Raw genomic sequence first — 25,471 nt, 5'->3', positions numbered from 1 at the left:
TAGATTTGATAAATATTCTCTCATTAATAGACGCTGAACTTTGATACTCTTTAATTAAATTTCTTAACTCTTTGTGATATTCAATATTCTTACATTTACTATAATCAATGCAAAATTCCTTAATCAATAACTTCATCTTGTCCCACCACTCAAGGGTAATTTCATCAGTTCTACTAATAATTTTCCAATAGAACTTAAAACCTAATTGAAAATCTTCATCTGATAATATGGAATTATTTAATTTCCAATACGACTTTCCTATACTTATATCATTATTTAAAGGAAGTTTAAAGTAGACAAAATCATGATCCGAAAGAGGACATGGCATATAACCAGTATCTATAATTTCGCCTTTGAATTTTAAAGAAAAATAAATTCTATCTAACCTACACCCAATACCATTTTTACACCAAGATATCTTAACCGTATTCGGATGTTTATTCCTGTAAACATCAAATAAACCATAATTTTTAATAACTGAAGAAAATATTTTTGAACCAAGACTACCTTTATCAACATTACCTCCAATTTTATCTAGCCTAGTATCAAAAATAAAATTAAAGTCTCCTAAAATAATTAAATTCCTTGATGTAACAAAAAACTGTTTAATATTTGTAAAGTACTCATTACGTTCCCCAGGAACATTTGGTGCATATATATTACATAATCTAACTTTAAAGTCACAAATATCTAAATCTAAATATAAAAACCGACCATCAAAATCCGTTTGAAAACTTTCAATATTAATTTTATCATTTATAATTATGACACATGTTCCAGCTGACTGTCCGAAACCATAACTCCATATATATCTGTATTTATTTGAAATGTGTATTTCAATATCTTTAACGAAAAAGAAATTATTAATATGCGTTTCTTGCAAGCAAAGTATATCTACATTATTAGCAGAAATAAAATCCTTTATAAAGGATTGCTTGGGTTTAGACCGAAGTCCATTAATATTTAAACTAAATATATTTAAAGCCATTTTAAATAAACACTGTGTACATAAATCATTTTAAACCGTATTGTACCTGTCAATCTTGAGATTAAGTTTAAACTAATCAAACCAAAAGCAGACGAAATAGTTTGTTTCTGATTTAAGTTTATAACTAGCAGACGAACACTCAATTTAAACCTTGTAACGTACAGATATATGTAGGCAATAACGCTAAATTTACAATATTCTGAGATAAAGTAGTTTAATACGAAAGAAGTAAAGGTGTAAACTATTAGCAGACGAAAATCCAATACTAGTAGTATGGACGGCAGACGATACATCGTAAACTCTGTACATTGTCCGTGTAGACAGAAATAAACAGACAGTATTAAATGACATATATTGGAAAAAGAACGCCTATATATATGACCATGGTGTGTCAACGATAAACCTTGCTCAACTAAAGAGAAGCAAAATATATACATGTACACAGTGAATTTTAGACCCGGCAAAGCCGTAAATAGAAATCGTGAGGCAAAGGCACTGTCCATAATACATTTCAGGTAAATCTCCGCAAAAACAAGGTTTTAAATCGTTAGACATAATCGTAAAGGAAAAAAGAGGAAAAAGGATTAATTATGAAAAGGACTCTGCATAGACAGAAGCTCGTCCATGACCGTGTCCTGGGCCGTGGACTCCTCGGGTGTCAGAGGATCCTCAACGAGGATCGCACTGAGACCTCTGGAGTCCCCAGACCCGGCCACAGACGCGCCCCTGGCCTTCCGCCTCCGACGGTCGACGACATCCCAACCAGGGTCCGTCTCCTCGGAAGCGGAACGCTTCTCCCCTCTGGCCTCAGACGAAAACTCCATCTCACCCTCATTATCCCCTTCTGTTTCTTCTACCTCTGCAGCTATCCCAGTTTCCTCCGTGACTTCCACCTCCCTGGTCTGCTCCACCCCTCCTGTCTGCACATCCTGCACCTTCTCTTCCACGACCTCGGCCCCGACCTCGTTCACAACAGCCTCAGGATCAGGCGTTGCCTCACCTGAAACAACTGCCCCAGCATTAGTGACAATGCCGGGGCAGGTGCTCCTCACGTGGCCAATGCGCTGGCAGCGCAGACACAGAGGAGCACGTCCCCGCATTGTCACCAATGCTCGAGTTCCACATTCAAAATTCAAGATGTGGGGAATTTGCCCCTTTTCTATTTCATTCACTGAAATTTTGACAATCCTTATTCCTGTTTTAACGGAATTTTCCCCGAACTTGATCGCGTCATCAGAAATACCCAGGACCTTTCCATAACGTTCAAAAATGCTATGAAGTACATTTGCACATGTGTGCACTGGCAACCAGTGCACACGACACTCAACGATTTGATTATGATAATCAACCACACTGAAATTTTTCCCTCTATATGAAAAATCAGTATTTCCTATAAATCGCTCCACCACATCTCGGCTGCGTAAAGACACTTCGAAAAATCGTGATCCCGGAGGTCCCCTGGAAATGGTGTCCACTTCTCCTGCGTCTACATTATACTTTCCCATCATCATGACTAAGTCAGCCATAGAAACATTTCTATTGTTCATACATGAAATTTTCACGGATCTATTTTCTATGTCCGCACTAACTGCCTTTCCCACTAATGCGGGAAAGTATGCAGCAATACTAGTCATGTTTATTTAACACTCCACTGAAATACACTTTAAGTAAAGCTCCACGAGGAAAACGAAATTACTGCATGCAGATCACGGTATCCCCTGTGCCAGGTAAGTATGCTGGGCAGCGGCGGCTATTTCACTTATATACCAACATGAATACAGTTTCCGAGTACAGGCCTGGTCAAACAAGGGTACCGCGGTCTTGTCGCGCGCGCTGTATTCGCTTGCGCACATTGTTTCCGTGTTTGGGCAGAAACCCCGTTCTCATTTCGCATTTTCGTTAAAACGCATATTTTGTGTATGCAAGGTTAGAGTGGTGCTTCCGGTTTGTACGTAACCGCTGCATTCAATATGTGTGTATAAGTAGCCATGACTCATGTAAGTATGTCGTAACAACAAAGCGCAAAATTCACATCATTTTAAAAACATGTGTCAATACAAACACTTGCTTCGTAACGTAACGTATCCACGCAAAAACTAATGTCTTCCTGACGTTGCCAAGTCTGCGACGTCAGTTGAAATTTAACATCGCGTCACAACGTCATGACGGCAGCGCTTCTACGTCATTGCGCTCAAGAGACGTTCACTCTTAGACGCAACGTCATAAATACGAATAACAACGTTGTTCAGCGATAGTGGTCCTATATGTAACGCATTTTCACAAAAGTTTGCATTTTTGTGTGAAATAATTGCAGTGTGTACACGTAACTGCACGAAAACGTGCATTAAAACGTATTTTAATACATATAATATTTAAACAAAAAGTAAAAGTCTACAGCACCCGGTATTCCCAGGCGGTCACCCATCCAAGTACTAACCGGGCTCGACGTTGCTTAACTTCGGTGATCGGACGAGAACCGGTGTTTTCAACGTGATATGGCCGTAGACATCAGTACCTGTAAAACGAAGCATTATATAGGTGTTGCTTAAGCAGACGGTGTTCTATTTTTAGTTTTCACATTTAATTATATATCATAGCAACATTTCAATTATATAGTAGTAATAATAATAATAATGGCGATGTTGGTAATGATATAAAACGTGAACATTATTAAAAATAATAGGTAATAGAACAAGTATTCCGTATTTATAAGTACAACCAGCATAACCATATACCAGGCTTGTACGCGTAACACTTTTAATACACTATCGTTCGTGTGCGCTCGCACACGTGTTTACCGTTTAGAATGACGAGCGGCCACGCTGTCAGACGAGACCCCTTCTTATTATGTTTTTATTTTTTAGTTTTGTTTTATTATGATCGGGAGTTAGCGCGAACGCAATCTCCCACACAAATAAATTGCGCACCCGAGTTACCCACATTTGGGGTAATCGCAGGCGCCAGCCCAACCGAAGTGCAATGGAAGAGCCTCTTCCTGGGGGAACCGCCATTTTTTTCTTTTTCATAAAACTTTATTCACATAAAATAACATGTGGGTGGGGTGTAAAGCGCCCCGCCCAACTTGCCTCGAGAAAGCACCTTAACATTGATATAAATAACAAAAGTAACATAATGCAATAGTTTTGAAGTTTGGAAAAGTCACTGTTATATTCACTTAATCGATCACTTTTATATCGTTTCACTATTAGTCACTTGAAAGTCACTTTCACTTGTTGAACTATTTTTAAAAGTCAATATCTATATATTTAAACTGTTTTAGATAAACTCAGCGTCGAGGGGAGAAGCAAATAACACATAATACAGACAATTATATACATTATAAACTGGTGGTGCTGAGGCAAGTATGTTAGTAGTATACCAAGGTGAAAAAAATTCAAACATTTGAAAAACAGGATAATTTTGAATTGTCATTTAAAAAGATATCTGGCAGAAGATGGTGATGACGACCCGAGCAGTTCCGCACCGAGGCTCATAGTGCGGACCTCCCCAAGTCCCCTCCCTCACCCCCGACCAATGAAATGAAATGTAAAAAAGAAGACTTTACGAAAAAGCAATAATTTTAGAAAAATGCCTTGGTATAAAGAAAAGGTTAGAGATACCCTGACGAAACCTTAAATGAGTGAAATGAGATAATGGTCCCAAAACTGGGTTACATATATACATATGAAGGGTGAGTGAAATGAGGAAAGTATGCATGAAATGATATGAATCCCTGACTGGGTTACATATATACACATGAATGAGATGCATGAAATGAGAGAGCGAGACAGAGTATCTATGAAAAAAGACATATAATACAAACAATACATAAAATGCAAATAATATGGCTATCTTCTGCCCCCAGGGAAATGACCGTCAGTCCAAGCTATGCCCTTCCTGCGCAGCCATCAACCTGAAAGCAGAAGAAAAACACAAACAGCAAAGACACTGAAAGCATTGCATACACAAGATATTATTTAATATGAAACTTTGGATTTAAAATGGTAAAGTACTTGATTTGACTGTGTTCTATTAGACAGAATTCAGACCAATACAATTTAAATTTATCAATATGTAGCCTTTTATAATCAATTAAAATTCTATATTTTATTCTATTAAAAAACCTATAAACGAGATCACTTGAGGCTAAAGTTTTCTTCTCTTTTTTAACATCATTCCTACTACACCAAATAATATGTCTAGACTCTGACAAAATAATAAGAAGGACATATTTAACATTGTGATTACATTCAATGTCAAAGAAATGAAACCATTTTTTACTAAATGAATAATTGCCATTTGTAAGTAGATTGAATAAATATAAACATGCTTTGTTCAAAGGTAGAACAAAGCTACATTCTATAAATAAATGGTCAATAGTCTCAACTCTATCACAAAAAGTGCATTTATTTGGTAAAGAACGATCAAATCTTGATAAGTAATAGTTAACGTATGTGACGTCATGAACAAGTTTAAAACAAGTATTTCTACATATCGGGTCTACTGCTCTTGAAAAAATATTGCTGAAAGCGTTTTTAAAATTAATATATGGATTATCTTTTACACACTTTGGTTCAATATTCCTTGTAACAAAAGTCGCATATAATTGCTTTGCATTTAATAGGTTAGGCACAAAGGAAGAAATTTCTTCAAATTCTTTTAAATATTTCAGACATTTAATATAAAAGGGAGGAACAAAATCACTATGCGGAATTAAATTAGAAGCAAATAAGGGGTTATATGTACGCATTTGTATCCCAATCCAATATGTTGTAAAATACTTCCAAGGAATATCATCATTATTTAAATATCTACATATATGCGACAAAAAGAAAGCTTTAATTTTCAAAGAAATACAAGGTATATTTAAACCCCCTTGACTGAAAGGTAAGTATAACGACTTCCTACAAACTGGTTCAAAAGTACTACTCCATATGTATCTAAAACATGATTTTTGGAAATTATTCAAGTAATAATGATGCATGTCCTGGGCAAATATATAAAACAATATTTTAGAAACAACATAGCTATTTAAAATATGACTTTTACCTTTAAACGACATTGCTCGTGACGACCATAAATTCAAAGTATTTCTAAAATTATTGAATAGTTTACCCCATATATCATCATTAGTTAAATCATAACCAAATTTATAACCTAATAATTTACAGTTTTCAACCCACGAAATACCAAAAGGATGATCGTCTCGAGTTTTCCACTTTCCTAAAAACATACCCGATGACTTATTAAAATTGATTTTTGAACCAGACAATCTTTGAAAATTATGAACATGTTTAAAAAACAAATTAATGGATTGATTGTCAGTTAGAACTGTAGTATTGTCGTCTGCATATAAAGACATTTTAACGTGAAATTTACCACCCGGAGCTATGACACCATTTATATTTTTATCATCTTGTACTTTTTTGGCTAATGGTTCTAAACATAAAACATACAATAACGGAGATAAAGAACAACCCTGGCGAACAGAACGCTCTAATTGAAACGGATTTGAAATATGTCCATTAACAATAACTGATGTGGACACATCATTATATAAAACTTTAATCCATTTAATAAATTTATCATCAAAACCAAAACTCTGTAAAACAGAGAACATATATGGCCACGACACTTTGTCAAAAGCCTTTTCCTGGTCTAAGTTTATAAAGCAAGCAGTAATATCTTTCTGTTCAATATAGTCTAATAGATTCCTAATTAAATGTATATTATCAAATATAGATCTACCTTTAATAGAACATGTTTGACTTATACCAATAATACTTGGTAAAACATTGGTCAGTCTGTTAGTAATTATTTTAGATAACAACTTTCTATCTACGTTTAATAAAGAAATAGGTCTATAATTTTTCATAACAGACGGATTATTTTTATCTTTACATAATAAAGTAATGTAAGATAATTTCTGAGAATTAGACATAGTTCCAAGGTCATAGCATATATTGAATAATTTCTCTAAAATTGGACCAAAAATATTAAAAAATGTCAAATAAAACAAGGACGTTAACCCATCACTACCAGGGGTTTTATCGTGATTCATTTGTTTTAAGGCAGTTTCAATATCAGTAACAGTAATATTTTGAATTAAATCATCATTGTCATCATTAGAAACTCTGGGTAAATCTTGTAGAAAAATGTCATTTAATGAACTATCAATATATTCAGCTGCATACAAAGTTTTATAAAAATTCCTAAAAGAATCTAATATTCCAAGAGATGTATTTTTCTCTCTGTTATTATCGACTATCTTGTATATAATTTTGTCTTTATTTTTAGAAAATTCCACATCATGATAAAAGCTTGAAATATTCTCATTATGATTAATCATATTGACTTTACTACGAATCAGAGCACCAGTATGTTTGACTTTATATAATTCACTTATTTTAGATTTGATAAATATTCTCTCATTAATAGACGCTGAACTTTGATACTCTTTAATTAAATTTCTTAACTCTTTGTGATATTCAATATTCTTACATTTACTATAATCAATGCAAAATTCCTTAATCAATAACTTCATCTTGTCCCACCACTCAAGGGTAATTTCATCAGTTCTACTAATAATTTTCCAATAGAACTTAAAACCTAATTGAAAATCTTCATCTGATAATATGGAATTATTTAATTTCCAATACGACTTTCCTATACTTATATCATTATTTAAAGGAAGTTTAAAGTAGACAAAATCATGATCCGAAAGAGGACATGGCATATAACCAGTATCTATAATTTCGCCTTTGAATTTTAAAGAAAAATAAATTCTATCTAACCTACACCCAATACCATTTTTACACCAAGATATCTTAACCGTATTCGGATGTTTATTCCTGTAAACATCAAATAAACCATAATTTTTAATAACTGAAGAAAATATTTTTGAACCAAGACTACCTTTATCAACATTACCTCCAATTTTATCTAGCCTAGTATCAAAAATAAAATTAAAGTCTCCTAAAATAATTAAATTCCTTGATGTAACAAAAAACTGTTTAATATTTGTAAAGTACTCATTACGTTCCCCAGGAACATTTGGTGCATATATATTACATAATCTAACTTTAAAGTCACAAATATCTAAATCTAAATATAAAAACCGACCATCAAAATCCGTTTGAAAACTTTCAATATTAATTTTATCATTTATAATTATGACACATGTTCCAGCTGACTGTCCGAAACCATAACTCCATATATATCTGTATTTATTTGAAATGTGTATTTCAATATCTTTAACGAAAAAGAAATTATTAATATGCGTTTCTTGCAAGCAAAGTATATCTACATTATTAGCAGAAATAAAATCCTTTATAAAGGATTGCTTGGGTTTAGACCGAAGTCCATTAATATTTAAACTAAATATATTTAAAGCCATTTTAAATAAACACTGTGTACATAAATCATTTTAAACCGTATTGTACCTGTCAATCTTGAGATTAAGTTTAAACTAATCAAACCAAAAGCAGACGAAATAGTTTGTTTCTGATTTAAGTTTATAACTAGCAGACGAACACTCAATTTAAACCTTGTAACGTACAGATATATGTAGGCAATAACGCTAAATTTACAATATTCTGAGATAAAGTAGTTTAATACGAAAGAAGTAAAGGTGTAAACTATTAGCAGACGAAAATCCAATACTAGTAGTATGGACGGCAGACGATACATCGTAAACTCTGTACATTGTCCGTGTAGACAGAAATAAACAGACAGTATTAAATGACATATATTGGAAAAAGAACGCCTATATATATGACCATGGTGTGTCAACGATAAACCTTGCTCAACTAAAGAGAAGCAAAATATATACATGTACACAGTGAATTTTAGACCCGGCAAAGCCGTAAATAGAAATCGTGAGGCAAAGGCACTGTCCATAATACATTTCAGGTAAATCTCCGCAAAAACAAGGTTTTAAATCGTTAGACATAATCGTAAAGGAAAAAAGAGGAAAAAGGATTAATTATGAAAAGGACTCTGCATAGACAGAAGCTCGTCCATGACCGTGTCCTGGGCCGTGGACTCCTCGGGTGTCAGAGGATCCTCAACGAGGATCGCACTGAGACCTCTGGAGTCCCCAGACCCGGCCACAGACGCGCCCCTGGCCTTCCGCCTCCGACGGTCGACGACATCCCAACCAGGGTCCGTCTCCTCGGAAGCGGAACGCTTCTCCCCTCTGGCCTCAGACGAAAACTCCATCTCACCCTCATTATCCCCTTCTGTTTCTTCTACCTCTGCAGCTATCCCAGTTTCCTCCGTGACTTCCACCTCCCTGGTCTGCTCCACCCCTCCTGTCTGCACATCCTGCACCTTCTCTTCCACGACCTCGGCCCCGACCTCGTTCACAACAGCCTCAGGATCAGGCGTTGCCTCACCTGAAACAACTGCCCCAGCATTAGTGACAATGCCGGGGCAGGTGCTCCTCACGTGGCCAATGCGCTGGCAGCGCAGACACAGAGGAGCACGTCCCCGCATTGTCACCAATGCTCGAGTTCCACATTCAAAATTCAAGATGTGGGGAATTTGCCCCTTTTCTATTTCATTCACTGAAATTTTGACAATCCTTATTCCTGTTTTAACGGAATTTTCCCCGAACTTGATCGCGTCATCAGAAATACCCAGGACCTTTCCATAACGTTCAAAAATGCTATGAAGTACATTTGCACATGTGTGCACTGGCAACCAGTGCACACGACACTCAACGATTTGATTATGATAATCAACCACACTGAAATTTTTCCCTCTATATGAAAAATCAGTATTTCCTATAAATCGCTCCACCACATCTCGGCTGCGTAAAGACACTTCGAAAAATCGTGATCCCGGAGGTCCCCTGGAAATGGTGTCCACTTCTCCTGCGTCTACATTATACTTTCCCATCATCATGACTAAGTCAGCCATAGAAACATTTCTATTGTTCATACATGAAATTTTCACGGATCTATTTTCTATGTCCGCACTAACTGCCTTTCCCACTAATGCGGGAAAGTATGCAGCAATACTAGTCATGTTTATTTAACACTCCACTGAAATACACTTTAAGTAAAGCTCCACGAGGAAAACGAAATTACTGCATGCAGATCACGGTATCCCCTGTGCCAGGTAAGTATGCTGGGCAGCGGCGGCTATTTCACTTATATACCAACATGAATACAGTTTCCGAGTACAGGCCTGGTCAAACAAGGGTACCGCGGTCTTGTCGCGCGCGCTGTATTCGCTTGCGCACATTGTTTCCGTGTTTGGGCAGAAACCCCGTTCTCATTTCGCATTTTCGTTAAAACGCATATTTTGTGTATGCAAGGTTAGAGTGGTGCTTCCGGTTTGTACGTAACCGCTGCATTCAATATGTGTGTATAAGTAGCCATGACTCATGTAAGTATGTCGTAACAACAAAGCGCAAAATTCACATCATTTTAAAAACATGTGTCAATACAAACACTTGCTTCGTAACGTAACGTATCCACGCAAAAACTAATGTCTTCCTGACGTTGCCAAGTCTGCGACGTCAGTTGAAATTTAACATCGCGTCACAACGTCATGACGGCAGCGCTTCTACGTCATTGCGCTCAAGAGACGTTCACTCTTAGACGCAACGTCATAAATACGAATAACAACGTTGTTCAGCGATAGTGGTCCTATATGTAACGCATTTTCACAAAAGTTTGCATTTTTGTGTGAAATAATTGCAGTGTGTACACGTAACTGCACGAAAACGTGCATTAAAACGTATTTTAATACATATAATATTTAAACAAAAAGTAAAAGCCTACTGCACCTGGTATTCCCAGGCGGTCTCCCATCCAAGTACTAACCAGGCTCGACGTTGCTTAACTTCGGTGATCGGACGAGAACCGGTGTTTTCAACGTGATATGGCCGTAGACATCAGTACCTGTAAAACGAAGCATTATATAGGTGTTGCTTAAGCAGACGGTGTTCTATTTTTAGTTTTCACATTTAATTATATATCATAGCAACATTTCAATTATATAGTAGTAATAATAATAATAATGGCGATGTTGGTAATGATATAAAACGTGAACATTATTAAAAATAATAGGTAATAGAACAAGTATTCCGTATTTATAAGTACAACCAGCATAACCATATACCAGGCTTGTACGCGTAACACTTTTAATACACTATCGTTCGTGTGCGCTCGCACACGTGTTTACCGTTTAGAATGACGAGCGGCCACGCTGTCAGACGAGACCCCTTCTTATTATGTTTTTATTTTTTAGTTTTGTTTTATTATGATCGGGAGTTAGCGCGAACGCAATCTCCCACACAAATAAATTGCGCACCCGAGTTACCCACATTTGGGGTAATCGCAGGCGCCAGCCCAACCGAAGTGCAATGGAAGAGCCTCTTCCTGGGGGAACCGCCATTTTTTTTTTCTTTTTCATAAAACTTTATTCACATAAAATAACATGTGGGTGGGGTGTAAAGCGCCCCGCCCAACTTGCCTCGAGAAAGCACCTTAACATTGATATAAATAACAAAAGTAACATAATGCAATAGTTTTGAAGTTTGGAAAAGTCACTGTTATATTCACTTAATCGATCACTTTTATATCGTTTCACTATTAGTCACTTGAAAGTCACTTTCACTTGTTGAACTATTTTTAAAAGTCAATATCTATATATTTAAACTGTTTTAGATAAACTCAGCGTCGAGGGGAGAAGCAAATAACACATAATACAGACAATTATATACATTATAAACTGGTGGTGCTGAGGCAAGTATGTTAGTAGTATACCAAGGTGAAAAAATTCAAACATTTGAAAAACAGGATAATTTTGAATTGTCATTTAAAAAGATATCTGGCAGAAGATGGTGATGACGACCCGAGCAGTTCCGCACCGAGGCTCATAGTGCGGACCTCCCCAAGTCCCCTCCCTCACCCCCGACCAATGAAATGAAATGTAAAAAAGAAGACTTTACGAAAAAGCAATAATTTTAGAAAAATGCCTTGGTATAAAGAAAAGGTTAGAGATACCCTGACGAAACCTTAAATGAGTGAAATGAGATAATGGTCCCAAAACTGGGTTACATATATACATATGAAGGGTGAGTGAAATGAGGAAAGTATGCATGAAATGATATGAATCCCTGACTGGGTTACATATATACACATGAATGAGATGCATGAAATGAGAGAGCGAGACAGAGTATCTATGAAAAAAGACATATAATACAAACAATACATAAAATGCAAATAATATGGCTATCTTCTGCCCCCAGGGAAATGACCGTCAGTCCAAGCTATGCCCTTCCTGCGCAGCCATCAACCTGAAAGCAGAAGAAAAACACAAACAGCAAAGACACTGAAAGCATTGCATACACAAGATATTATTTAATATGAAACTTTGGATTTAAAATGGTAAAGTACTTGATTTGACTGTGTTCTATTAGACAGAATTCAGACCAATACAATTTAAATTTATCAATATGTAGCCTTTTATAATCAATTAAAATTCTATATTTTATTCTATTAAAAAACCTATAAACGAGATCACTTGAGGCTAAAGTTTTCTTCTCTTTTTTAACATCATTCCTACTACACCAAATAATATGTCTAGACTCTGACAAAATAATAAGAAGGACATATTTAACATTGTGATTACATTCAATGTCAAAGAAATGAAACCATTTTTTACTAAATGAATAATTGCCATTTGTAAGTAGATTGAATAAATATAAACATGCTTTGTTCAAAGGTAGAACAAAGCTACATTCTATAAATAAATGGTCAATAGTCTCAACTCTATCACAAAAAGTGCATTTATTTGGTAAAGAACGATCAAATCTTGATAAGTAATAGTTAACGTATGTGACGTCATGAACAAGTTTAAAACAAGTATTTCTACATATCGGGTCTACTGCTCTTGAAAAAATATTGCTGAAAGCGTTTTTAAAATTAATATATGGATTATCTTTTACACACTTTGGTTCAATATTCCTTGTAACAAAAGTCGCATATAATTGCTTTGCATTTAATAGGTTAGGCACAAAGGAAGAAATTTCTTCAAATTCTTTTAAATATTTCAGACATTTAATATAAAAGGGAGGAACAAAATCACTATGCGGAATTAAATTAGAAGCAAATAAGGGGTTATATGTACGCATTTGTATCCCAATCCAATATGTTGTAAAATACTTCCAAGGAATATCATCATTATTTAAATATCTACATATATGCGACAAAAAGAAAGCTTTAATTTTCAAAGAAATACAAGGTATATTTAAACCCCCTTGACTGAAAGGTAAGTATAACGACTTCCTACAAACTGGTTCAAAAGTACTACTCCATATGTATCTAAAACATGATTTTTGGAAATTATTCAAGTAATAATGATGCATGTCCTGGGCAAATATATAAAACAATATTTTAGAAACAACATAGCTATTTAAAATATGACTTTTACCTTTAAACGACATTGCTCGTGACGACCATAAATTCAAAGTATTTCTAAAATTATTGAATAGTTTACCCCATATATCATCATTAGTTAAATCATAACCAAATTTATAACCTAATAATTTACAGTTTTCAACCCACGAAATACCAAAAGGATGATCGTCTCGAGTTTTCCACTTTCCTAAAAACATACCCGATGACTTATTAAAATTGATTTTTGAACCAGACAATCTTTGAAAATTATGAACATGTTTAAAAAAACAAATTAATGGATTGATTGTCAGTTAGAACTGTAGTATTGTCGTCTGCATATAAAGACATTTTAACGTGAAATTTACCACCCGGAGCTATGACACCATTTATATTTTTATCATCTTGTACTTTTTTGGCTAATGGTTCTAAACATAAAACATACAATAACGGAGATAAAGAACAACCCTGGCGAACAGAACGCTCTAATTGAAACGGATTTGAAATATGTCCATTAACAATAACTGATGTGGACACATCATTATATAAAACTTTAATCCATTTAATAAATTTATCATCAAAACCAAAACTCTGTAAAACAGAGAACATATATGGCCACGACACTTTGTCAAAAGCCTTTTCCTGGTCTAAGTTTATAAAGCAAGCAGTAATATCTTTCTGTTCAATATAGTCTAATAGATTCCTAATTAAATGTATATTATCAAATATAGATCTACCTTTAATAGAACATGTTTGACTTATACCAATAATACTTGGTAAAACATTGGTCAGTCTGTTAGTAATTATTTTAGATAACAACTTTCTATCTACGTTTAATAAAGAAATAGGTCTATAATTTTTCATAACAGACGGATTATTTTTATCTTTACATAATAAAGTAATGTAAGATAATTTCTGAGAATTAGACATAGTTCCAAGGTCATAGCATATATTGAATAATTTCTCTAAAATTGGACCAAAAATATTAAAAAATGTCAAATAAAACAAGGACGTTAACCCATCACTACCAGGGGTTTTATCGTGATTCATTTGTTTTAAGGCAGTTTCAATATCAGTAACAGTAATATTTTGAATTAAATCATCATTGTCATCATTAGAAACTCTGGGTAAATCTTGTAGAAAAATGTCATTTAATGAACTATCAATATATTCAGCTGCATACAAAGTTTTATAAAAATTCCTAAAAGAATCTAATATTCCAAGAGATGTATTTTTCTCTCTGTTATTATCGACTATCTTGTATATAATTTTGTCTTTATTTTTAGAAAATTCCACATCATGATAAAAGCTTGAAATATTCTCATTATGATTAATCATATTGACTTTACTACGAATCAGAGCACCAGTATGTTTGACTTTATATAATTCACTTATTTTAGATTTGATAAATATTCTCTCATTAATAGACGCTGAACTTTGATACTCTTTAATTAAATTTCTTAACTCTTTGTGATATTCAATATTCTTACATTTACTATAATCAATGCAAAATTCCTTAATCAATAACTTCATCTTGTCCCACCACTCAAGGGTAATTTCATCAGTTCTACTAATAATTTTCCAATAGAACTTAAAACCTAATTGAAAATCTTCATCTGATAATATGGAATTATTTAATTTCCAATACGACTTTCCTATACTTATATCATTATTTAAAGGAAGTTTAAAGTAGACAAAATCATGATCCGAAAGAGGACATGGCATATAACCAGTATCTATAATTTCGCCTTTGAATTTTAAAGAAAAATAAATTCTATCTAACCTACACCCAATACCATTTTTACACCAAGATATCTTAACCGTATTCGGATGTTTATTCCTGTAAACATCAAATAAACCATAATTTTTAATAACTGAAGAAAATATTTTTGAACCAAGACTACCTTTATCAACATTACCTCCAATTTTATCTAGCCTAGTATCAAAAATAAAATTAAAGTCTCCTAAAATAATTAAATTCCTTGATGTAACAAAAAACTGTTTAATATTTGTAAAGTACTCATTACGTTCCCCAGGAACATTTGGTGCATATATATTACATAATCTAACTTTAAAGTCACAAATATCTAAATCTAAATATAAAAACCGACCATCAAAATCCGTTTGAAAACTTTCAATATTAATTTTATCATTTATAATTATGACACATGTTCCAGCTGACTGTCCGAAACCATAACTCCATATATATCTGTATTTATTTGAAATGTGTATTTCAATATCTTTAACGAAAAAGAAATTATTAATATGCGTTTCTTGCAAGCAAAGTATATCTACATTATTAGCAGAAATAAAATCCTTTATAAAGGATTGCTTGGGTTTAGACCGAAGTCCATTAATATTTAAACTAAATATATTTAAAGCCATTTTAAATAAACACTGTGTACATAAATCATTTTAAACCGTATTGTACCTGTCAATCTTGAGATTAAGTTTAAACTAATCAAACCAAAAGCAGACGAAATAGTTTGTTTCTGATTTAAGTTTATAACTAGCAGACGAACACTCAATTTAAACCTTGTAACGTACAGATATATGTAGGCAATAACGCTAAATTTACAATATTCTGAGATAAAGTAGTTTAATACGAAAGAAGTAAAGGTGTAAACTATTAGCAGACGAAAATCCAATACTAGTAGTATGGACGGCAGACGATACATCGTAAACTCTGTACATTGTCCGTGTAGACAGAAATAAACAGACAGTATTAAATGACATATATTGGAAAAAGAACGCCTATATATATGACCATGGTGTGTCAACGATAAACCTTGCTCAACTAAAGAGAAGCAAAATATATACATGTACACAGTGAATTTTAGACCCGGCAAAGCCGTAAATAGAAATCGTGAGGCAAAGGCACTGTCCATAATACATTTCAGGTAAATCTCCGCAAAAACAAGGTTTTAAATCGTTAGACATAATCGTAAAGGAAAAAAGAGGAAAAAGGATTAATTATGAAAAGGACTCTGCATAGACAGAAGCTCGTCCATGACCGTGTCCTGGGCCGTGGACTCCTCGGGTGTCAGAGGATCCTCAACGAGGATCGCACTGAGACCTCTGGAGTCCCCAGACCCGGCCACAGACGCGCCCCTGGCCTTCCGCCTCCGACGGTCGACGACATCCCAACCAGGGTCCGTCTCCTCGGAAGCGGAACGCTTCTCCCCTCTGGCCTCAGACGAAAACTCCATCTCACCCTCATTATCCCCTTCTGTTTCTTCTACCTCTGCAGCTATCCCAGTTTCCTCCGTGACTTCCACCTCCCTGGTCTGCTCCACCCCTCCTGTCTGCACATCCTGCACCTTCTCTTCCACGACCTCGGCCCCGACCTCGTTCACAACAGCCTCAGGATCAGGCGTTGCCTCACCTGAAACAACTGCCCCAGCATTAGTGACAATGCCGGGGCAGGTGCTCCTCACGTGGCCAATGCGCTGGCAGCGCAGACACAGAGGAGCACGTCCCCGCATTGTCACCAATGCTCGAGTTCCACATTCAAAATTCAAGATGTGGGGAATTTGCCCCTTTTCTATTTCATTCACTGAAATTTTGACAATCCTTATTCCTGTTTTAACGGAATTTTCCCCGAACTTGATCGCGTCATCAGAAATACCCAGGACCTTTCCATAACGTTCAAAAATGCTATGAAGTACATTTGCACATGTGTGCACTGGCAACCAGTGCACACGACACTCAACGATTTGATTATGATAATCAACCACACTGAAATTTTTCCCTCTATATGAAAAATCAGTATTTCCTATAAATCGCTCCACCACATCTCGGCTGCGTAAAGACACTTCGAAAAATCGTGATCCCGGAGGTCCCCTGGAAATGGTGTCCACTTCTCCTGCGTCTACATTATACTTTCCCATCATCATGACTAAGTCAGCCATAGAAACATTTCTATTGTTCATACATGAAATTTTCACGGATCTATTTTCTATGTCCGCACTAACTGCCTTTCCCACTAATGCGGGAAAGTATGCAGCAATACTAGTCATGTTTATTTAACACTCCACTGAAATACACTTTAAGTAAAGCTCCACGAGGAAAACGAAATTACTGCATGCAGATCACGGTATCCCCTGTGCCAGGTAAGTATGCTGGGCAGCGGCGGCTATTTCACTTATATACCAACATGAATACAGTTTCCGAGTACAGGCCTGGTCAAACAAGGGTACCGCGGTCTTGTCGCGCGCGCTGTATTCGCTTGCGCACATTGTTTCCGTGTTTGGGCAGAAACCCCGTTCTCATTTCGCATTTTCGTTAAAACGCATATTTTGTGTATGCAAGGTTAGAGTGGTGCTTCCGGTTTGTACGTAACCGCTGCATTCAATATGTGTGTATAAGTAGCCATGACTCATGTAAGTATGTCGTAACAACAAAGCGCAAAATTCACATCATTTTAAAAACATGTGTCAATACAAACACTTGCTTCGTAACGTAACGTATCCACGCAAAAACTAATGTCTTCCTGACGTTGCCAAGTCTGCGACGTCAGTTGAAATTTAACATCGCGTCACAACGTCATGACGGCAGCGCTTCTACGTCATTGCGCTCAAGAGACGTTCACTCTTAGACGCAACGTCATAAATACGAATAACAACGTTGTTCAGCGATAGTGGTCCTATATGTAACGCATTTTCACAAAAGTTTGCATTTTTGTGTGAAATAATTGCAGTGTGTACACGTAACTGCACGAAAACGTGCATTAAAACGTATTTTAATACATATAATATTTAAACAAAAAGTAAAAGTCTACAGCACCCGGTATTCCCAGGCGGTCACCCATCCAAGTACTAACCGGGCTCGACGTTGCTTAACTTCGGTGATCGGACGAGAACCGGTGTTTTCAACGTGATATGGCCGTAGACATCAGTACCTGTAAAACGAAGCATTATATAGGTGTTGCTTAAGCAGACGGTGTTCTATTTTTAGTTTTCACATTTAATTATATATCATAGCAACATTTCAATTATATAGTAGTAATAATAATAATAATGGCGATGTTGGTAATGATATAAAACGTGAACATTATTAAAAATAATAGGTAATAGAACAAGTATTCCGTATTTATAAGTACAACCAGCATAACCATATACCAGGCTTGTACGCGTAACACTTTTAATACACTATCGTTCGTGTGCGCTCGCACACGTGTTTACCGTTTAGAATGACGAGCGGCCACGCTGTCAGACGAGACCCCTTCTTATTATGTTTTTATTTTTTAGTTTTGTTTTATTATGATCGGGAGTTAGCGCGAACGCAATCTCCCACACAAATAAATTGCGCACCCGAGTTACCCACATTTGGGGTAATCGCAGGCGCCAGCCCAACCGAAGTGCAATGGAAGAGCCTCTTCCTGGGGGAACCGCCATCTTGATCACGGTATCCCCTGTGCCAGGTAAGTATGCTGGGCAGCGGCGGCTATTTCACTTATATACCAACATGAATACAGTTTCCGAGTACAGGCCTGGTCAAACAAGGGTACCGCGGTCTTGTCGCGCGCGCTGTATTCGCTTGCGCACATTGTTTCCGTGTTTGGGCAGAAACCCCGTTCTCATTTCGCATTTTCGTTAAAACGCATATTTTGTGTATGCAAGGTTAGAGTGGTGCTTCCGGTTTGTACGTAACCGCTGCATTCAATATGTGTGTATAAGTAGCCATGACTCATGTAAGTATGTCGTAACAACAAAGCGCAAAATTCACATCATTTTAAAAACATGTGTCAATACAAACACTTGCTTCGTAACGTAACGTATCCACGCAAAAACTAATGTCTTCCTGACGTTGCCAAGTCTGCGACGTCAGTTGAAATTTAACATCGCGTCACAACGTCATGACGGCAGCGCTTCTACGTCATTGCGCTCAAGAGACGTTCACTCTTAGACGCAACGTCATAAATACGAATAACAACGTTGTTCAGCGATAGTGGTCCTATATGTAACGCATTTTCACAAAAGTTTGCATTTTTGTGTGAAATAATTGCAGTGTGTACACGTAACTGCACGAAAACGTGCATTAAAACGTATTTTAATACATATAATATTTAAACAAAAAGTAAAAGTCTACAGCACCCGGTATTCCCAGGCGGTCACCCATCCAAGTACTAACCGGGCTCGACGTTGCTTAACTTCGGTGATCGGACGAGAACCGGTGTTTTCAACGTGATATGGCCGTAGACATCAGTACCTGTAAAACGAAGCATTATATAGGTGTTGCTTAAGCAGACGGTGTTCTATTTTTAGTTTTCACATTTAATTATATATCATAGCAACATTTCAATTATATAGTAGTAATAATAATAATAATGGCGATGTTGGTAATGATATAAAACGTGAACATTATTAAAAATAATAGGTAATAGAACAAGTATTCCGTATTTATAAGTACAACCAGCATAACCATATACCAGGCTTGTACGCGTAACACTTTTAATACACTATCGTTCGTGTGCGCTCGCACACGTGTTTACCGTTTAGAATGACGAGCGGCCACGCTGTCAGACGAGACCCCTTCTTATTATGTTTTTATTTTTTAGTTTTGTTTTATTATGATCGGGAGTTAGCGCGAACGCAATCTCCCACACAAATAAATTGCGCACCCGAGTTACCCACATTTGGGGTAATCGCAGGCGCCAGCCCAACCGAAGTGCAATGGAAGAGCCTCTTCCTGGGGGAACCGCCATCTTGATCACGGTATCCCCTGTGCCAGGTAAGTATGCTGGGCAGCGGCGGCTATTTCACTTATATACCAACATGAATACAGTTTCCGAGTACAGGCCTGGTCAAACAAGGGTACCGCGGTCTTGTCGCGCGCGCTGTATTCGCTTGCGCACATTGTTTCCGTGTTTGGGCAGAAACCCCGTTCTCATTTCGCATTTTCGTTAAAACGCATATTTTGTGTATGCAAGGTTAGAGTGGTGCTTCCGGTTTGTACGTAACCGCTGCATTCAATATGTGTGTATAAGTAGCCATGACTCATGTAAGTATGTCGTAACAACAAAGCGCAAAATTCACATCATTTTAAAAACATGTGTCAATACAAACACTTGCTTCGTAACGTAACGTATCCACGCAAAAACTAATGTCTTCCTGACGTTGCCAAGTCTGCGACGTCAGTTGAAATTTAACATCGCGTCACAACGTCATGACGGCAGCGCTTCTACGTCATTGCGCTCAAGAGACGTTCACTCTTAGACGCAACGTCATAAATACGAATAACAACGTTGTTCAGCGATAGTGGTCCTATATGTAACGCATTTTCACAAAAGTTTGCATTTTTGTGTGAAATAATTGCAGTGTGTACACGTAACTGCACGAAAACGTGCATTAAAACGTATTTTAATACATATAATATTTAAACAAAAAGTAAAAGTCTACAGCACCCGGTATTCCCAGGCGGTCACCCATCCAAGTACTAACCGGGCTCGACGTTGCTTAACTTCGGTGATCGGACGAGAACCGGTGTTTTCAACGTGATATGGCCGTAGACATCAGTACCTGTAAAACGAAGCATTATATAGGTGTTGCTTAAGCAGACGGTGTTCTATTTTTAGTTTTCACATTTAATTATATATCATAGCAACATTTCAATTATATAGTAGTAATAATAATAATAATGGCGATGTTGGTAATGATATAAAACGTGAACATTATTAAAAATAATAGGTAATAGAACAAGTATTCCGTATTTATAAGTACAACCAGCATAACCATATACCAGGCTTGTACGCGTAACACTTTTAATACACTATCGTTCGTGTGCGCTCGCACACGTGTTTACCGTTTAGAATGACGAGCGGCCACGCTGTCAGACGAGACCCCTTCTTATTATGTTTTTATTTTTTAGTTTTGTTTTATTATGATCGGGAGTTAGCGCGAACGCAATCTCCCACACAAATAAATTGCGCACCCGAGTTACCCACATTTGGGGTAATCGCAGGCGCCAGCCCAACCGAAGTGCAATGGAAGAGCCTCTTCCTGGGGGAACCGCCATCTTGATCACGGTATCCCCTGTGCCAGGTAAGTATGCTGGGCAGCGGCGGCTATTTCACTTATATACCAACATGAATACAGTTTCCGAGTACAGGCCTGGTCAAACAAGGGTACCGCGGTCTTGTCGCGCGCGCTGTATTCGCTTGCGCACATTGTTTCCGTGTTTGGGCAGAAACCCCGTTCTCATTTCGCATTTTCGTTAAAACGCATATTTTGTGTATGCAAGGTTAGAGTGGTGCTTCCGGTTTGTACGTAACCGCTGCATTCAATATGTGTGTATAAGTAGCCATGACTCATGTAAGTATGTCGTAACAACAAAGCGCAAAATTCACATCATTTTAAAAACATGTGTCAATACAAACACTTGCTTCGTAACGTAACGTATCCACGCAAAAACTAATGTCTTCCTGACGTTGCCAAGTCTGCGACGTCAGTTGAAATTTAACATCGCGTCACAACGTCATGACGGCAGCGCTTCTACGTCATTGCGCTCAAGAGACGTTCACTCTTAGACGCAACGTCATAAATACGAATAACAACGTTGTTCAGCGATAGTGGTCCTATATGTAACGCATTTTCACAAAAGTTTGCATTTTTGTGTGAAATAATTGCAGTGTGTACACGTAACTGCACGAAAACGTGCATTAAAACGTATTTTAATACATATAATATTTAAACAAAAAGTAAAAGTCTACAGCACCCGGTATTCCCAGGCGGTCACCCATCCAAGTACTAACCGGGCTCGACGTTGCTTAACTTCGGTGATCGGACGAGAACCGGTGTTTTCAACGTGATATGGCCGTAGACATCAGTACCTGTAAAACGAAGCATTATATAGGTGTTGCTTAAGCAGACGGTGTTCTATTTTTAGTTTTCACATTTAATTATATATCATAGCAACATTTCAATTATATAGTAGTAATAATAATAATAATGGCGATGTTGGTAATGATATAAAACGTGAACATTATTAAAAATAATAGGTAATAGAACAAGTATTCCGTATTTATAAGTACAACCAGCATAACCATATACCAGGCTTGTACGCGTAACACTTTTAATACACTATCGTTCGTGTGCGCTCGCACACGTGTTTACCGTTTAGAATGACGAGCGGCCACGCTGTCAGACGAGACCCCTTCTTATTATGTTTTTATTTTTTAGTTTTGTTTTATTATGATCGGGAGTTAGCGCGAACGCAATCTCCCACACAAATAAATTGCGCACCCGAGTTACCCACATTTGGGGTAATCGCAGGCGCCAGCCCAACCGAAGTGCAATGGAAGAGCCTCTTCCTGGGGGAACCGCCATCTTGATCACGGTATCCCCTGTGCCAGGTAAGTATGCTGGGCAGCGGCGGCTATTTCACTTATATACCAACATGAATACAGTTTCCGAGTACAGGCCTGGTCAAACAAGGGTACCGCGGTCTTGTCGCGCGCGCTGTATTCGCTTGCGCACATTGTTTCCGTGTTTGGGCAGAAACCCCGTTCTCATTTCGCATTTTCGTTAAAACGCATATTTTGTGTATGCAAGGTTAGAGTGGTGCTTCCGGTTTGTACGTAACCGCTGCATTCAATATGTGTGTATAAGTAGCCATGACTCATGTAAGTATGTCGTAACAACAAAGCGCAAAATTCACATCATTTTAAAAACATGTGTCAATACAAACACTTGCTTCGTAACGTAACGTATCCACGCAAAAACTAATGTCTTCCTGACGTTGCCAAGTCTGCGACGTCAGTTGAAATTTAACATCGCGTCACAACGTCATGACGGCAGCGCTTCTACGTCATTGCGCTCAAGAGACGTTCACTCTTAGACGCAACGTCATAAATACGAATAACAACGTTGTTCAGCGATAGTGGTCCTATATGTAACGCATTTTCACAAAAGTTTGCATTTTTGTGTGAAATAATTGCAGTGTGTACACGTAACTGCACGAAAACGTGCATTAAAACGTATTTTAATACATATAATATTTAAACAAAAAGTAAAAGTCTACAGCACCCGGTATTCCCAGGCGGTCACCCATCCAAGTACTAACCGGGCTCGACGTTGCTTAACTTCGGTGATCGGACGAGAACCGGTGTTTTCAACGTGATATGGCCGTAGACATCAGTACCTGTAAAACGAAGCATTATATAGGTGTTGCTTAAGCAGACGGTGTTCTATTTTTAGTTTTCACATTTAATTATATATCATAGCAACATTTCAATTATATAGTAGTAATAATAATAATAATGGCGATGTTGGTAATGATATAAAACGTGAACATTATTAAAAATAATAGGTAATAGAACAAGTATTCCGTATTTATAAGTACAACCAGCATAACCATATACCAGGCTTGTACGCGTAACACTTTTAATACACTATCGTTCGTGTGCGCTCGCACACGTGTTTACCGTTTAGAATGACGAGCGGCCACGCTGTCAGACGAGACCCCTTCTTATTATGTTTTTATTTTTTAGTTTTGTTTTATTATGATCGGGAGTTAGCGCGAACGCAATCTCCCACACAAATAAATTGCGCACCCGAGTTACCCACATTTGGGGTAATCGCAGGCGCCAGCCCAACCGAAGTGCAATGGAAGAGCCTCTTCCTGGGGGAACCGCCATTTTTTTTTCTTTTTCATAAAACTTTATTCACATAAAATAACATGTGGGTGGGGTGTAAAGCGCCCCGCCCAACTTGCCTCGAGAAAGCACCTTAACATTGATATAAATAACAAAAGTAACATAATGCAATAGTTTTGAAGTTTGGAAAAGTCACTGTTATATTCACTTAATCGATCACTTTTATATCGTTTCACTATTAGTCACTTGAAAGTCACTTTCACTTGTTGAACTATTTTTAAAAGTCAATATCTATATATTTAAACTGTTTTAGATAAACTCAGCGTCGAGGGGAGAAGCAAATAACACATAATACAGACAATTATATACATTATAAACTGGTGGTGCTGAGGCAAGTATGTTAGTAGTATACCAAGGTGAAAAAATTCAAACATTTGAAAAACAGGATAATTTTGAATTGTCATTTAAAAAGATATCTGGCAGAAGATGGTGATGACGACCCGAGCAGTTCCGCACCGAGGCTCATAGTGCGGACCTCCCCAAGTCCCCTCCCTCACCCCCGACCAATGAAATGAAATGTAAAAAAGAAGACTTTACGAAAAAGCAATAATTTTAGAAAAATGCCTTGGTATAAAGAAAAGGTTAGAGATACCCTGACGAAACCTTAAATGAGTGAAATGAGATAATGGTCCCAAAACTGGGTTACATATATACATATGAAGGGTGAGTGAAATGAGGAAAGTATGCATGAAATGATATGAATCCCTGACTGGGTTACATATATACACATGAATGAGATGCATGAAATGAGAGAGCGAGACAGAGTATCTATGAAAAAAGACATATAATACAAACAATACATAAAATGCAAATAATATGGCTATCTTCTGCCCCCAGGGAAATGACCGTCAGTCCAAGCTATGCCCTTCCTGCGCAGCCATCAACCTGAAAGCAGAAGAAAAACACAAACAGCAAAGACACTGAAAGCATTGCATACACAAGATATTATTTAATATGAAACTTTGGATTTAAAATGGTAAAGTACTTGATTTGACTGTGTTCTATTAGACAGAATTCAGACCAATACAATTTAAATTTATCAATATGTAGCCTTTTATAATCAATTAAAATTCTATATTTTATTCTATTAAAAAACCTATAAACGAGATCACTTGAGGCTAAAGTTTTCTTCTCTTTTTTAACATCATTCCTACTACACCAAATAATATGTCTAGACTCTGACAAAATAATAAGAAGGACATATTTAACATTGTGATTACATTCAATGTCAAAGAAATGAAACCATTTTTTACTAAATGAATAATTGCCATTTGTAAGTAGATTGAATAAATATAAACATGCTTTGTTCAAAGGTAGAACAAAGCTACATTCTATAAATAAATGGTCAATAGTCTCAACTCTATCACAAAAAGTGCATTTATTTGGTAAAGAACGATCAAATCTTGATAAGTAATAGTT

The 25,471-nt window shown here is 36.7% G+C and overlaps 11 non-coding genes and 3 pseudogenes across 11 annotated transcripts; all 14 read right to left on the bottom strand.

The window, feature by feature from the left end:
* Window positions 1–3,376: 3,376 nt before the first annotated feature.
* LOC128212559 (5S ribosomal RNA) lies at window positions 3,377–3,495 on the bottom strand. The gene has a single exon (XR_008257479.1). It is a non-coding gene; the product is annotated as a 5S ribosomal RNA (ribosomal RNA).
* Window positions 3,496–3,869: 374 nt separating this feature from the next.
* On the bottom strand, window positions 3,870–4,007 carry LOC128212652 (U1 spliceosomal RNA; annotated as a pseudogene).
* Window positions 4,008–10,772: 6,765 nt separating this feature from the next.
* Window positions 10,773–10,891, bottom strand: LOC128212567 (5S ribosomal RNA). Its single transcript, XR_008257487.1, has one exon. It is a non-coding gene; the product is annotated as a 5S ribosomal RNA (ribosomal RNA).
* A 374-nt stretch (window positions 10,892–11,265) lies between these two features.
* Window positions 11,266–11,403, bottom strand: LOC128212648 (U1 spliceosomal RNA; annotated as a pseudogene).
* Window positions 11,404–18,171: 6,768 nt separating this feature from the next.
* On the bottom strand, window positions 18,172–18,290 carry LOC128212706 (5S ribosomal RNA). The gene has a single exon (XR_008257610.1). It is a non-coding gene; the product is annotated as a 5S ribosomal RNA (ribosomal RNA).
* A 374-nt stretch (window positions 18,291–18,664) lies between these two features.
* On the bottom strand, window positions 18,665–18,828 carry LOC128212607 (U1 spliceosomal RNA). Its single transcript, XR_008257527.1, has one exon. It is a non-coding gene; the product is annotated as a U1 spliceosomal RNA (small nuclear RNA).
* A 653-nt stretch (window positions 18,829–19,481) lies between these two features.
* LOC128212705 (5S ribosomal RNA) lies at window positions 19,482–19,600 on the bottom strand. Its single transcript, XR_008257609.1, has one exon. It is a non-coding gene; the product is annotated as a 5S ribosomal RNA (ribosomal RNA).
* A 374-nt stretch (window positions 19,601–19,974) lies between these two features.
* Window positions 19,975–20,138, bottom strand: LOC128212606 (U1 spliceosomal RNA). Its single transcript, XR_008257526.1, has one exon. It is a non-coding gene; the product is annotated as a U1 spliceosomal RNA (small nuclear RNA).
* A 653-nt stretch (window positions 20,139–20,791) lies between these two features.
* On the bottom strand, window positions 20,792–20,910 carry LOC128212704 (5S ribosomal RNA). The gene has a single exon (XR_008257608.1). It is a non-coding gene; the product is annotated as a 5S ribosomal RNA (ribosomal RNA).
* Window positions 20,911–21,284: 374 nt separating this feature from the next.
* On the bottom strand, window positions 21,285–21,448 carry LOC128212605 (U1 spliceosomal RNA). The gene has a single exon (XR_008257525.1). It is a non-coding gene; the product is annotated as a U1 spliceosomal RNA (small nuclear RNA).
* A 653-nt stretch (window positions 21,449–22,101) lies between these two features.
* On the bottom strand, window positions 22,102–22,220 carry LOC128212703 (5S ribosomal RNA). The gene has a single exon (XR_008257607.1). It is a non-coding gene; the product is annotated as a 5S ribosomal RNA (ribosomal RNA).
* Window positions 22,221–22,594: 374 nt separating this feature from the next.
* LOC128212604 (U1 spliceosomal RNA) lies at window positions 22,595–22,758 on the bottom strand. Its single transcript, XR_008257524.1, has one exon. It is a non-coding gene; the product is annotated as a U1 spliceosomal RNA (small nuclear RNA).
* A 653-nt stretch (window positions 22,759–23,411) lies between these two features.
* Window positions 23,412–23,530, bottom strand: LOC128212702 (5S ribosomal RNA). The gene has a single exon (XR_008257606.1). It is a non-coding gene; the product is annotated as a 5S ribosomal RNA (ribosomal RNA).
* Window positions 23,531–23,904: 374 nt separating this feature from the next.
* On the bottom strand, window positions 23,905–24,042 carry LOC128212649 (U1 spliceosomal RNA; annotated as a pseudogene).
* Between the last annotated feature and the right edge of the window lie 1,429 nt (window positions 24,043–25,471).

Source organism: Mya arenaria, chromosome 12, assembly GCF_026914265.1.
Source record: "Mya arenaria isolate MELC-2E11 chromosome 12, ASM2691426v1".
NCBI lineage: Eukaryota > Metazoa > Mollusca > Bivalvia > Myida > Myidae > Mya > Mya arenaria.
This window is presented reverse-complemented; position numbering and strand designations above follow the sequence as displayed.